Source organism: Ranitomeya imitator, unplaced genomic scaffold, assembly GCF_032444005.1.
Source record: "Ranitomeya imitator isolate aRanImi1 unplaced genomic scaffold, aRanImi1.pri SCAFFOLD_269, whole genome shotgun sequence".
NCBI classification, from domain to species: domain Eukaryota; kingdom Metazoa; phylum Chordata; class Amphibia; order Anura; family Dendrobatidae; genus Ranitomeya; species Ranitomeya imitator.
The window spans coordinates 7501-21639 of NW_027194684.1; the positions used below are offsets into that span (position 1 = coordinate 7501).

Below are 14139 nucleotides of genomic sequence, written 5' to 3' on the forward strand. Positions count from 1 at the left end.
AGTGTCCTTGACACTTAGAAATATTTTCAGAAAATCACGATTTTGTGAAAATTGACACGTTTCCCCTACTTCCACGCCAGGGGGGCGTCAATATGTTGTGAGGTACCCCAGGACAGTCGCCTAAATGTGGGTGAAGTTTGCGAGTCACGGGCGCAAAGTCGAATTTTGGGTGAAAAACCGCGTTTTCATGCGCTAAAAATTTCAGACAAGTGTCAGACTTCCAGGCAGGGGGAAACCGCAGGAGGCGTACCGAGGAGGCTTCCAGGAGCCTGGGGAAGATTATCCAAAAGTGTCCTTGACACTTAGAAATATTTTCAGAAAATCACGATTTTGTGAAAATTGACACGTTTCCCCTACTTCCACGCCAGGGGGGCGTCAATATGTTGTGAGGTACCCCAGGACAGTCGCCTAAATGTGGGTGAAGTTTGCGAGTCACGGGCGCAAAGTCGAATTTTGGGTGAAAAACCGCGTTTTCATGCGCTAAAAATTTCAGACAAGTGTCAGACTTCCAGGCAGGGGGAAACCGCAGGAGGCGTACCGAGGAGGCTTCCAGGAGCCTGGGGAAGATTATCCAAAAGTGTCCTTGACACTTAGAAATATTTTCAGAAAATCACGATTTTGTGAAAATTGACACGTTTCCCCTACTTCCACGCCAGGGGGGCGTCAATATGTTGTGAGGTACCCCAGGACAGTCGCCTAAATGTGGGTGAAGTTTGCGAGTCACGGGCGCAAAGTCGAATTTTGGGTGAAAAACCGCATTTTCATGCGCTAAAAATTTCAGACAAGTGTCAGACTTCCAGGCAGGGGGAAACCGCAGGAGGCGTACCGAGGAGGCTTCCAGGAGCCTGGGGAAGATTATCCAAAAGTGTCCTTGACACTTAGAAATATTTTGAAAAAATCACGATTTTGTGAAAATTGACACGTTTCCCCTACTTCCACGCCAGGGGGGCGTCAATATGTTGTGAGGTACCCCAGGACAGTCGCCCAAATGTGGGTGAAGTTTGCGAGTCATGGGCGCAAAGTCGAATTTTGGGTGAAAAACCGCATTTTCATACTTTAAAAATTTCAGACAAGTGTCAGACTTCCAGGCAGGGAGAAACCGCAGGAGGCGTACCGAGGAGGCTTCCAGGAGCCTGGGGAAGATTTTCCAAAAGTGTCCTTGACACTTAGAAATATTTTCAGAAAATCACGATTTTGTGAAAATTGACACGTTTCCCCTACTTCCACGCCAGGGGGGCGTCAATATGTTGTGAGGTACCCCAGGACAGTCGCCTAAATGTGGGTGAAGTTTGCGAGTCACGGGCGCAAAGTCGAATTTTGGGTGAAAAACCGCATTTTCATGCGCTAAAAATTTCAGACAAGTGTCAGACTTCCAGGCAGGGGGAAACCGCAGGAGGCGTACCGAGGAGGCTTCCAGGAGCCTGGGGAAGATTATCCAAAAGTGTCCTTGACACTTAGAAATATTTTGAAAAAATCACGATTTTGTGAAAATTGACACGTTTCCCCTACTTCCACGCCAGGGGGGCGTCAATATGTTGTGAGGTACCCCAGGACAGTCGCCCAAATGTGGGTGAAGTTTGCGAGTCATGGGCGCAAAGTCGAATTTTGGGTGAAAAACCGCATTTTCATACTTTAAAAATTTCAGACAAGTGTCAGACTTCCAGGCAGGGAGAAACCGCAGGAGGCGTACCGAGGAGGCTTCCAGGAGCCTGGGGAAGATTTTCCAAAAGTGTCCTTGACACTTAGAAATATTTTCAGAAAATCACGATTTTGTGAAAATTGACACGTTTCCCCTACTTCCACGCCAGGGGGGCGTCAATATGTTGTGAGGTACCCCAGGACAGTCGCCTAAATGTGGGTGAAGTTTGCGAGTCACGGGCGCAAAGTCGAATTTTGGGTGAAAAACCGCATTTTCATACTCTAAAAATTTCAGACAAGTGTCAGACTTCCAGGCAGGGAGAAACCGCAGGAGGCGTACCGAGGAGGCTTCCAGGAGCCTGGGGAAGATTATCCAAAAGTGTCCTTGACACTTAGAAATATTTTGAAAAAAATCACGATTTTGTGAAAATTGACACGTTTCCCCTACTTCCACGCCAGGGGGGCGTCAATATGTTGTGAGGTACCCCAGGACAGTCGCCCAAATGTGGGTGAAGTTTGCGAGTCATGGGCGCAAAGTCGAATTTTGGGTGAAAAACCGCATTTTCATACTCTAAAAATTTCAGACAAGTGTCAGACTTCCAGGCAGGGAGAAACCGCAGTAGGCGTACCGAGGAGGCTTCCAGGAGCCTGGGGAAGATTTTCCAAAAGTGTCCTTGACACTTAGAAATATTTTGAGAAATTTCCGATTTTGTGAAAAATGACCCCTTTCCCCTACTTCCACCCTAAAGGGGCGTCAATATGTTGTAAAGCACCCCGAGACAGAGACCTAAGCGTGGGCAAAGTTTGGGTCTGATGGGTGGAACACTGAAAAAAACGCGATTTTCCACTTAGAACAAACATAGAACTTTCAGACTTCCAGGCGGGGGGAAAGCTCTGAAGCTGTACCGAGGACACTTCCATGGCCCCCGGATCGATTTTCAAGAACGAGTCCTTGGGACTTTGAAATTTTTCGGCGATGCGTTTTTGGCTTCCGGGAGCCGCAGAACGTTGGGAAATTCGTTCCGCTCGCCGGCTCCAGGTGTTTCGGGCTAGTCCAGGCCCCAGCTACGCCGCCTGGCCGCCAAATTTCGCAAAATCGAAAAAAAAAAAAATAGAACCGGAATGAGGAATTTCTGGCCGCCGGATCCGCCGCACAGCTCCAGGAAGTCGGACACTTTTCGGCTTCGCTCCCTTAAAGTGTGGGTCGGTGTTTCGCCATGCAAATACCCACTTTTGCACACCAGCTGCAGGATATAGGAGAGAGGGGTACCTCTCGGGCCCGACTGATTTCCGATGTTTTCGTGGTTCCTCAAGTCGGGTAGGCGGTTTGGCGAGTACCCCCCTGTTTGCATGGAAGTCCGCCCTCGCGTCGACACCAGGCTTCCGCGGCTCCAGGGGGACTCTTGCCGGTCGTCTGCCCCAAGTCAGAGACGCGTTTCCCGGGTCGCCTGAGCCTGAACGGACCCTCCCCAAGCGTGTTCTGGTTCTCCGAGGGTGACGGATGTCAGAAGGGAGGCAGATCTGGAGTCTTCGTCCCGAGGAGGGCTCCAGGAGGGCGGATTGCACCCCCTGACTCGGTCCCCTCAGAGCAGGCTTGGCGTTTCTCTGTGTCGGATGTCTCCCGCTTCCACGCCACCGGGGAGACCTATGAGAGAATCGCACTGTGACCCGGATTCCGTCTCGAGGGCGCCCGTAGCGTGTCGGAGAGGGACCTCCAGGACTATCGGGCATGTTTCTTCCCCGTCTCCCCGAGGGGAAGGATGGCAGCGGGTGGGGTTTCTCACCCATGCCCCCCACCGGCTCTTCCTCCGATCGATTTGGCTCAGCGCTCCCGGGTGGGGAGGTGGTGCCGCTCGCTCGGCCCGGGCTTTGGAGCCCGCGTCGGTCTAAGGCGGGCGGTCTCCTTCCTCTTTTACCCCCCGGGATTCAGGCACGCATCCTTGGGCGTGCACGCCGGCAGTCGCCTCCCGTTCGCAGGACGGTGGCTGCCGTGCAGAGGGGGAGTTTGACCCGAACTGTGGTACGGCAGGGGTCCGACGACCCGCGCGGGCGAATGGCGGGGCGCCCACCCACCTCGGCGTGGGGGCCCGTCGTCCGAATCGCTCCCCGCGCGGGGTAGCACAACGATCTTCTCCGAGGGCGGCCCTTTGACTTCCAGATGCGCAGCTTGCCCGCGGAGGCCCGTGCCGACCCCCACCCAGCGTCCGATGGGCGGCCTCCGCGGTGGGCATCGGCGAGAGCGGCGGCGGTGGGTGGCGCTTCCACGCCACCGCCGAGCTCCGCGTTCTCCAGTCTTTTCCCGAGCCCCTACGATAGTGGGGGGACGACAGATGCGTGGGGAGGCAGGCGGAGTGGGTTCTCACCGCGTGGTGTGCCCGGCCGAACGCCGTCGCCTTCCCCGCTCGTCCGACGTCCTCCGAGGCGGCTCGGAAGGGAGCGCGAGAGGGAGAGAGCGAGAGAGAGAGAGAGAGAGAGAGACCAAGCGGACGCCCCAGAGCGAGAAGGGAGGATGGAAAAGGGAGAGACGAGTGGGGCAAAAAGAGTTTTGGCGAAGGGGAGTACCCGGCGAACTGCCGCCCCGGGCTTCTTCTGTTCTCAACAGCGGAGGCACGGCTTTGGGGGGGAGACGCCGCTCGGTTGGGGCTCCTTTGAGGTTACGGGCAAGAGCCCGGGACGAGGGACTACGCCATAGGGCGACGCCGACACGGCCAGGCCAACTGCGCCCCCCGTGCGACCTCTGCGTCGCTGGCGGGCTCTGCGCCTGAGCCGCGGTGGACCCCGACGGCCAGCCCCCCTCTCCCACTCCTCGCGCCCGTCCGCCGGTGGGTCGAGGACCCCCCGCGGCGGAGGCAGGTCTAAGCCAGACGGAGGCCCCGCATAGGCCCCCCACCGCCCTGGCCCCTCTCCCCAGCAGCGACTCTGTGTGTCGCCCCGGGAGCGGTGGGTCACGAGGCAGGGTGGCCGTGGCGTCCTCCGAAGGCCAGTCACCTACGGCCCTCCCCGTGCAAGGGGTGGTTTTTACAACAGATGCCCTCCGATCGGGAGGCCGGGTCTAAGCCAGATGGTGGCGCCGCATAGGCCCCCCACCGCCCTGGCCCCTCTCCCCAGCAGCGACTCTGTGTGTCGCCCCGGGAGCGGTGGGTCACGAGGCAGGGGAGCCGTGGTGTCCTCCGGAGGCCAGTCACCTCGCCCTCTCCGTGCAAGGTGGGTTTTTTTCCAGACACCCTCCGCATCGGCCGCCTCGCACCGTACAGCGTGCACGATCTCCCCAGTGGCACTGCACTCGCCGTTCAGGCTCCTGTTTTCCTCCGGAAGGTGACGCCCCGGGATGCCCGCCTGCCGGCACGGACGACGAGGAGGATTTCCCTTCCTCCGGGTGCCCTTCCCGCTGCGGGGCTTCCTATCTGGCTTCTCTCCCTCGATTGATTAAGTCCCTGGCCTTTGTACACACTGCCCGTCGCTACTACCGATTGGATGGTTTAGTGAGGTCCTTGGATCGGCCCCGCCGGGTTCGGCCAAGACCCATGGTGGAGAGCCGAGAAGACGATCGAACTTGACTATCTAGAGACAGTAAAAGTCGTAACAAGGTTTCCCTAGATGAACCTGTGGAAGGATCTTTAATGGGCGAGTGAAAAATACCGATGAGGTGCAGATCAGGAGGCCAGCCGCCCGCCAAATCCCCGAAGGGTACCGAACGTGATGGGGGCGGTGGTAGGTCTCTTTCTGCTTCGCCAGGGCGCTCCGCAGGGTGGGGACGGTGAGGGCACGTGAGGACAGCGGGCGGGCGACGTCGGGAGGGTGCGGGGAGCCCCTCTCGCTCCGTCGCCCAGGAAAAAGACGCCCGGCCTCGCGCCGACGATTGTTGCCCTGCCGCTGCCTGCCGAGGAAAAATAAGAAGCCCCCCGCGTACGCGAAAGGCCGTCCCGGGTACCATTCTCCTGTGCGCTCACACACCCCTCCCCGGGGTATGTGGGTCTGGGCGGTAGGTTGAGAAGCCTCGAGCCCTCCTTTGTTCTCCTCCCCGCTGGAGGGAGGGACGGGGAGGCCGAGCGCCCGGGCAACAGGGCCGAGATTTGAAAACAACCCTCCAAAGCATCCCAGTCTTTTGCGGCCGGCTGACACGAGAGTGAAAAGGGGGGCGCCTCCGAGTGTCCCCAAACCAGAAAGCGCGACTCTTAACGGTGGATCACTCGGCGCGCGCGTCGAAGAACGCAGCTAGCTGCGAGAATTAAGTGTGAATTGCAGGACACATTGATCATCGACACTTCGAACGCACCTTGCGGCCCCGGGGTGCTCCCGGGGCTATGCCTGTCTGAGGGTTGCCCCTCCATCTATCGCCTCCATGGCGCAGCTGGGGTCCCCTCGCAAGGGTGACAACGAGGGAGGCCTGAGGCTCCGTGCCCTGATGGTCTCTTCTCCTTTATCCCTTACGTCCCCCCAAGGCCAGACTCACCTGCCCTGGGCCCACCTGATGGGGTTTACCATCGTCACTCCCCCCGTTGTGACGTGAAACCCTGTGGCGCAATGAAGGTGAAGGCCGGGGCGCTCCGGCCGAGGTGGGATCCCGCCGCCCGCTCCGGGGGGTTGACACGGCGGGTGCACCATCGGCCCGCCTCTGTCGGGGAGGTGGAGCATGAGTGCGCGATAGGACCCGAAAGATGGTGAGCTATGCCTGGGCAGGACGAAGCCAGAGGAAACTCTGGTGGAGGTCCGCAGCGACCCTGATGTGCAAATTGGTCATCTGGGTATAGGGGCGTTTGTAGATGTGCTTGGCCCGTACGGGGATCGAACCCACGACCTTGGTGTTATTAGCACCACGCTCTAACCAACTGAGCTAAATGGCCATAGGTGTGGTCCCTGGGTATAGGGGCGAAAGACTCACGGAGACCACGGGCAGACGTACAGGGGCCTGATCAACCCCTGGACCATACGGGCTGCTGTGCCTGCCGCAGGCGAGAAGCGAGAACCCCTTCGGGGCACGGAGACTACAACCGGACGTACGGGGGTCTGACCCACCCCTGGACCGTACGGTCTGCTGGCTGCTGTGCCTGCCGCAGGCGAGAAGCGAGAACCCCTTCGGGGCACGGAGACCACAACCGGACGTACGGGGGTCTGACCCACCCCTGGACCGTACGGTCTGCTGGCTGCCGTTCCTGGTGCAGGCGAGAAGCGGGAACCCCTTCGGGGCATGGAGACCACAACCGGACGTACGGGGGTCTGATCCACCCCTGGACCGTACGGTCTGCTGGCTGCCGTGCCTGGTGCAGGCGAGAAGTGGGAACCCCTTCGGGGCACGGAGACCACAACCGTACGTCCGGGAGTCTGACCCACCCCTGGACCGTACGGTCTGCTGGCTGCCGTGCCTGGTGCAGGCGAGAAGCGGGAACCCCTTCGGGGCACGGAGACCACAACCGGACGTACGGGGGTCTGATCAACCCCTGTACCGTACGGGCTGCTGGCTGCCGTGCCGTCCTCAAATTGCTTGGCCTAAACAAAAGTCAATTTTTTGTGACAACAGTGATGACCGTGACATAGCACTGGAGGTGTACCCCAAGACAGTGACCTAAGTGTGGGTGAAGTCTGTGGTTCATGGGCGGAAAGTTGAATTTTGGGTGAAAAACCATACTTTCACACTTTGAAAATTTCAGACATGTGTCAGACTTCCAGGCAGGGGGAAACCGCTGGAGGTGTACCGAGGACACTTCCAGAAGCCTGGGGAAGCTTTTCTGGAAGAGTCCTTGACACTTGGAAAATTTTGGGCAATTTTCTGAGAAAAAAAAAAATCACATTTCCCCTTACCCCCCACCCAAGAGGGGCTTCAATATGTTGCAGAGTACCCCGAAAGGGTCCCCAAAGTGGGAGAAAAGTGAGGCAAGTCAAAGAGGCAAAGATGAATGTACATTTGAATAATTTTATTAATGTCAGATAAAAATTGACATATTCACAAGGGCTTTGTTCTCCTGATTGGGATGAGCCGAATATTCTTGAGACTATACTCCTCAGTAGAATCGGATGACTCGGTATCACTTTCCGTGAGGTCTACCACCTCGTTATCCAATTCACTGGTTGATGCCATTACTGGCGACATAATTTTTGCGTCCTCATGATTTCCTGCGTTGAACACTAGCTCTTGGGCACGGCACATATCGGTCAGGGTCTTCTCCCGGTAAACTCTCTCGGCCACATCGTTTGTATGTGCCAAGTAGCGTGCAAACAAGCGCTTTTCGCAATCTGTGTATTGTGACAAAGTCCATGTCTCGCAAATCCGCCGTACAAGGTGGCTGGTGATGTTTGGGAGGTTGTAGCTACGGAGGAAAGCACATTGTTAGTACTGGTTGCTACTTATGGCTGTGGGTCACTTGACTTGTGGCTACCTTACCTTGAATGGTATCGTTTGAGTCTCATGGATGGATTTTTTATGACCTTCCCGGTACACGTCACGAAAAAGTTTGTGATAATCTTTCGGCCAAAGGTAAAGACCGGTCTGACATATTCCGCATACGCATTGAACCACTGAAAAAGAAAAAAAATATATATATGTTACTCTCCAGTCTGGGGGCACCCCTCCAAAAGGTTTTACATGGGGACAAGAGAGTGTTTTGCTCCCCACAATGAGTGGGGTTGCCTGGGTTCCCTGGCTTTGAGAAAAGCTTACCGATTCCTCTTCCTCTGAAAGTACAAAAGTTGCTACCTGAGAGGTGGAGCACTTGTGAGTCTTCACACCCACAATTGTCTTGCGTCTTCCTTGGTACGTGTGATGGATCCTCTCATTCCACTCTGAAACCTACGATGTGAAAAAAAAAGGTGGAAAAATATTGAACCGGTTCAGCAAATACCGCTGACCCACAGGGCCCGACGACTTACCGTCATGTTACGAACAACACCTGGTCTTTGGAGATGTTTTAGAATCAGAAGGGCCTCGAGGTACAGTACCACTTCCCGGCGATCTACTTCTGATCCGCCATCTGTCACAGCCTCGATGCTAGCTAGAAATGTTGGCCTTGCCTCCTCCAGTATAATCTGGCAGTCCTTGGGTGACTTTGATGGCTTCATCAATAGATCGTACCTGTGGGGAAAAATAAAGGCAATTAACCAACATCCAAGGTTTGGTAACAATGCGCTGAATATTGGCTCTTTTGAACGGTGTACCTTTTACTTACAGACTCTCGGCAGGCTCCCTTGTACAATGATTTCTGAAGGTCTGTTGTAAAATTCATGAACACTTCGCATGCCTTATAAAGTTGAGGATTCTCTAGTCTCAGTTTGGTAGCCCTCATCTGATACATGGTAAATCTCCGTATATGCTTCAACATTTTGAGGGAGGTCTGGCTCGATAGATGGAGTTTTCCAAGTTGTTGAAAAAAATTATTAACCTGGTTTGGTTTTACGAGGTACTCCAGAGTTACAGATTTTGGGTTCACAAAAAATAGAAACCGTGCTACGTTTGATACCTCCTGTTGACAGTTTGGGACCCCATGGGTAATTGTTAGGTACGAGTGGAACCCCTTTAACATGGGGTGATTCAATGAGTGACGCTTGTACAATCCGGCGGCCTTGGTAGCCGTGCGGTTTTTGTCTTTCCATTCCCTTTTCTGGATACTTAAATTGCTGCCATCCATGACCTCCTCATTGCCTATGCGGTCAGAAATGCTCCCTGTGTGGTCAGGCTCAGGGCACGGGTCTCCCTCCCGACTGTCTACCGGCCGTAAAAGGAAAGGCACATCCATCTCATCCGAATCTAGCTTTGGCGTGGGGCATGGGTCTCCCTCCCGACTGTCTACTGGCCGTAAAAGGAAAGGCACATCCATCTCATCTGAATCTAGCTCTGGCGGGGGGCACGGGTCTCCCTCCAGACTGTCTCCCGGCCGTAAAAGGAAAGGCACATCCATCACATCTGAATCTAGCTCTGGCATGGAGCCTGGGCGGAGCTCCGGATTGTCAGTTGGTACCTGAGCGGGCCCTTCACAGGTCAGTGGTGTGATTTGTGACTCAAACCTAGGCTTGTTTGCTATCAAAAAGCCGCGACCTTCTAAGAAGGCTACAGTCTCCTCCAAGGATTGGAGGGGCTTGAGCTCACTGAATTGGATTGTTGTCCCCTTGTTGGCGATACAGCGAAGTTGATACTTTGCGGAGGCTATGGCGGTTTTTATCTCCGAATCACCGTGTGACCTCAGGCATACCCTTCTCAGATGTGTGGATATATATTTGGTTACCCTGTGGCACACGGGGCATGTAAGTGGTGTCCGTGGGTGCCTGCGGGGGAGACACAAGCAATAAAACCGGTCACCTTGCCAGCAAGTGTACAACTCCACTACAAGGTACATTCATGTGTCTCTACGTGGCCGACAAATGTCTTCTACTCACCGCTCCATTGCGAAGGGTTTCCCGCAGTCAAACAGAGCGTCTCGTAATAGTTTATTAAAGTGCCGTGTTTCTCTGTGTCTTGAACTGTGGCAAATGATTTTCCTCCGCGCGAGTCAGCCACGCAGGTGAAAGACGCCAGCTGAGGTGATTGAAATTAACCGGATGTGTTTTGCCGTACTCTGATATAGGTCACCACGGGGGTTGAGTCAGCCCAGGGGGTGGCACCTCCACGGTCGCTAAACATCCGTAGGGTTGATGATATATCCCTCTGCGGATTTTTCCGCTGCGGATTTCATAAATCCGCAGTGCTAAACCGCTGCGGATTTATGGCGGATTTACCGTGTTTTTTCTGCGCATTTCACTGCGGTTTTACAACTGCGATTTTCTACTGGAGCAGTTGTAAAACCGCTGCGGAATCCGCACAAAGAAGTGACATGCTGCGGAATGTAAACCGCTGCGTTTCCGTGCAGTTTTTCCGCAGCATGTGTACAGCGATTTTTGTTTCCCATAGGTTTACATTGAACTGTAAACTCATGGCAAACTGCTGCGGATCCGCAGCGTTTTCCGCAGCGTGTGCACATACCTTTAGAATTAGTCTATGTGCACACGGTGCGGATTTGGCTGTGGATCCGCAGCGGATTGGCAGCTGCGGATTCGTAGCAGTTTTCCATCAGGTTTACAGTACCAAGTAAACCTATGGAAAACCAAATCCGCTGTGCCCATGGTGCGGAAAATACCGCGCGGAAACGCTGCGTTGTATTTTCCGCAGCATGTCAATTCTTTGTGTGGATTCCGCAGCGTTTTACACCTGTTCCTCAATAGGAATCCGCAGGTGAAATCCGCACAAAAAACACTGGATATCCATGGTAAATCCGCAGGTAAAACTAAGTGCCTTTTACCCGCGTATTTTTCAAAAATGATGCTGAAAAATCTCACACGAATCCGCAACGTGGGCACATAGCCTTAGGGTTAGGGTTGGAATTAGGGTTGTGGTTAGGGTTAGGGGTGTGTTGGGGTTAGGGGTGTGTTGGGGTTAGGATTGTGATTAGGGTTATGGCTACAGTTGGGATTAGGGTTAGGGGTGTGGGGGGGTTAGTGTTGGAGGTAGAATTGAGGGGTTTCCACTGTTTAGGCACATCAGGGGTCTCCAAACGCAACATGGCGCCACCATTGATTCCAGCCAATCTTGTATTCAAAAAGTCAAATGGTGCTCCCTCACTTCCGAGCCCCGACGTGTGCCCAAACAGTGGTTTATCCCCACATATGGGGTACCAGCATACTCAGGACAAACTGCGCAACAATTACTGGGGTCCAATTTCTCCTGTTACCCTTGTGAAAATAAAAAAATGCTTGCTAAAACATCATTTTTGAGGAAAGAAAAATGATTTTTTTATTTTCACGGCTCTGCGTTGTAAACGTCTGTGAAGCACTTGGGGGTTCAAAGTGCTCACCACATATCTAGATAAGTTCCTTGGGGGGTCTAGTTTCTAAAATGGGGTCACTTGTGGGGGGTTTCTACTGTTTAGGCACACCAGGGGCTCTGCAAACGCAACGTGACGCCCGCAGACCATTCCATCAAAGTCTGCATTTCAAAAGTCACTACTTCCCTTCTGAGCCCCGACGTGTGCCCAAACAGTGGTTTACCCCCACACATGGGGTATCAGCGTACTCAGGAGAAACTGGACAACAACTTTTGGGGTCCAATTTCTCCTGTAACCCTTGGGAAACTAAAAAATTCTGGGCTAAATAATTACTTTTGAGGAAAGAAAACGTATTTATTATTTTCACGGCTCTGTATTATAAACTTCTGTGAAGCACTTGGAGGTTCAAAGTGCTCACCACACATCTAGATAAGTTCCTTGGGGGGTCTAGTTTCTAAAATGGGGTCACTTGTGGGGGGTTTCTACTGTTTAGGCACACCAGGGGCTCTGCAAACGCAACGTGACGCCCGCAGACCATTCCATCAAAGTCTGCATTTCAAAAGTCACTACTTCCCTTCTAAGCCCCGACGTGTGCCCAAACAGTGGTTTACCCCCACATATGGGGTATCAGCATACTCAGGAGAAACTGGACAACAACTTTTGGGGTGAAATTTCTCCTGTTTCCCTTGGGAAAATAAAAAATTGCAGGCTAAAAGATCATTTTTGAGAAAATAATTTTTATTTTTTATTTTCATGGCTCTGCGTTATAAACTTCTGTGAAGCACTTGGGGGTTTAAAGTGCTCAATATGCATCTAGATAAGTTCCTTGGGGGGTCTAGTTTCCAAAATGGGGTCACTTGTGGGGGATCTCCAATGTTTAGGCATACAGGGGCTCTCCAAACGTGACATGGTGTCCGCTAATGATTGGAGCTAATTTTCCATTTAAAAAGCCAAATGGCGTGCCTTCCCTTCCGAGCCCTGCCGTGCGCCCAAACAGTGGTTTACCCCCACATATGGGGTATCAGCGTACTCAGGACAAACTGGACAAGAACATTTGGGGTCCAATTTCTCCTATTACCCTTGGCAAAATAGGAAATTCCAGGCTAAAAAATCATTTTTGAGGAAAGAAAAATTATTTTTTATTTTCATGGCTCTGCGTTATAAACTTCTGTGAAGCACCTGGGGGTTTAAAGTGCTCAATATGCATCTAGATAAGTTCCTTGGGGGGTCTAGTTTCCAAAATGGGGTCACTTGTGGGGGAGCTCCAATGTTTAGGCACACAGGGGCTCTCCAAACGCGACATGGTGTCCGCTAACAATTGGAGCTAATTTTCCATTCAAAAAGTCAAATGGCGCGCCTTCCCTTCCGAGCCCTGCCGTGTGCCCAAACAGTGGTTTACCCCCACATATGAGGTATCGGCGTACTCAGGAGAAATTGCCCAACAAATTTTATGATCCATTTTATCCTATTGCCCATGTGAAAATGAAAAAATTGAGGCAAAAAGTTTTTGGGGGTGAAAAAAAAGTACTTTTTCATTTTTACAGATCAATTTGTGAAGCACTTGAGGGTTTAAAGTGCTCACTAGGCATCTAGATAAGTTCCTTGGGGGGTCTAGTTTCCAAAATGGGGTCACTTGTGGGGGAGCTCCAATGTTTAGGCACACAGGGGCTCTCCAAACGCGACATGGTGTCCGCTAACGATGGAGATAATTTTTCATTCAAAAAGTCAAATGGCGCTCCTTCCCTTCCGAGCCTTACCATGTGCCCAAACAGTGGTTTACCCCCACATGTGAGGTATCGGTGTACTCAAGAGAAATTGCCCAACAAATTTTAGGATCCATTTTATCCTGTTGCCCATGTGAAAATGAAAAAATTGAGGCTAAAAGAATTTTTTTGTGAAAAAAAAGTACTTTTTCATTTTTACGGATCAATTTGTGAAGCACGTGGGGGTTCAAAGTGCTCACTATGCATCTAGATAAGTTCCTTGGGGCGTCTAGTTTACAAAATGGGGTCACTTGTGGGGGAGCTCCAATTTTTAGGCACACGGGGGCTCTCCAAACGTGACATGGTGTCCGCTAAAGAGTGCAGCCAATTTTTCATTCAAAAAGTCAAATGGCGCTCCTTCCCTTCCAAGCCCTGCCGTGCGCCCAAACAGTGGTTTACCCCAACATATGAGGTATCAGTGTACTCAGGACAAATTGGACAACAACTTTCGTGGTTCAGTTTCTCCTTTTACCATTGGGAAAATAAAAAAATTGTTGCTAAAAGATAATTTTTGTGACTAAAAAGTTAAATGTTAATTTTTTCCTTCCATGTTACTTCTGCTGCTGTGAAGTACCTGAAGGGTTAATAAACTTCTTGAATGTGGTTTTGAGTACCTTGAGGGGTGCATTTTTTAGAATGGTGTCACTTTTGGGTATTTTCAGCCATATAGACCCCTCAAACTGACTTCAAATGTGAGGTGGTCCCTAAAAAAAATGGTTTTGTAAATTTCGTTGTAAAAATGAGAAATCGCTGGTCAAATTTTAACCCTTATAACTTCCTAGCAAAAAAAAATTTTGTTTCCAAAATTATGCTGATGTAAAGTATTCATATGGGAAATGTTATTTATTAACTATTTTGTGTCACATAACTCTCTGGTTTAACAGAATAAAATTTCAAAATGTGAAAATTGCGAAATTTTCAAAATTTTCGCCAAATTTCCGTTTTTATCACAA

The 14139-nt window shown here is 52.1% G+C and overlaps 1 non-coding gene across 1 annotated transcript; it reads left to right on the forward strand.

Moving 5' to 3' along the window:
* The first annotated feature begins 5808 nt into the window (after positions 1–5808).
* LOC138656271 (5.8S ribosomal RNA) lies at positions 5809–5960 on the forward strand. The gene has a single exon (XR_011316854.1). It is a non-coding gene; the product is annotated as a 5.8S ribosomal RNA (ribosomal RNA).
* Positions 5961–14139: the final 8179 nt, after the last annotated feature.